This window comes from Arachis ipaensis, chromosome B08 (genome assembly GCF_000816755.2).
Source record: "Arachis ipaensis cultivar K30076 chromosome B08, Araip1.1, whole genome shotgun sequence".
Classification (NCBI taxonomy): domain Eukaryota; kingdom Viridiplantae; phylum Streptophyta; class Magnoliopsida; order Fabales; family Fabaceae; genus Arachis; species Arachis ipaensis.
Genome location: NC_029792.2, coordinates 9,049,810 through 9,050,807, shown reverse-complemented (window position 1 = coordinate 9,050,807; position 998 = coordinate 9,049,810).

Here is a 998-nt window from a genome sequence, read left to right as displayed (position 1 = left end):
GGAACCCCACAACGGCCGCCTCCACTTCGTTTAGATCATCCAGACCATACTTCTCACAGGGGGAGGCCTCCAACCAGTACAAGGGAAAGCGGGGGGAAGAACTCTCGTCCAGGAAAAAGGGGTGGTGACCCTCTACAGCTTGAATTTTGAAAAAATAATTTTTAAAATCATGGAAGGATTCGTCAAAAAGGGTGAAAACTCTCCGACCCTGTATGGCTCGGAAAGATACCCACTGTTGCTTATTGTTTAGCCCACTAAAGGGTTTAGTCATATGAAAAAGATAGAAGAAAATCTTCAAAGAGGTCAGGAACTCCAAAGCTTGGCTGATAAATTGATAAATTTTCAAAAAATCCCAAGAGTTGGGGTGAAGTTGAGTAGGGGCAACTCGACAGTGACGCAAAACAGACATCTCAAAGTCTGAAAAAGGAAGAAAAACACCCAAACGGGTGATCATACACTCGTACATAAAGAAAAAATGAGGGGCCGCCTCATTGACCCTCCCGAAGCAAACCCGGTCTTCTGGACCCGGGACTACCAATTCATACTTCGGCTCATCTTCCTCAGAAGCACAAATTTTGTGGTGAGTGTGAAGATGGGTAATAAACTCAGTATCGACCGAGGGTTCCTCCCCTAGGACCGTGACATCAACCCACTGAGAAAGAACATCTACGGAGGCCATTTCTTTTTCTTAAAAGGGTGACAGAAACCTACAAGGGAAAAAGAAAAGGAAAATCAAGAACACGGTCTCTAAAGGGAGGGAATACGGAACCAAAGTCTACAAACCCACCTATCTACAAAATAAAGGTATGAAAATAGAAAGGCATGTTACAGAAAGAACTAACCTTTATCCGAAAATGAGGGTTGGAGGAAGCAAAACCCTTCGAAAACGCAAAGATGCAGCACGAACGAGTGAAGAGGAAATTTGAAAAATCGCAGAAACGAAACAATGAAAGAGAGGGAAAGTATTTATAAGTACGTTAGGGGCACAATGGTAAAAA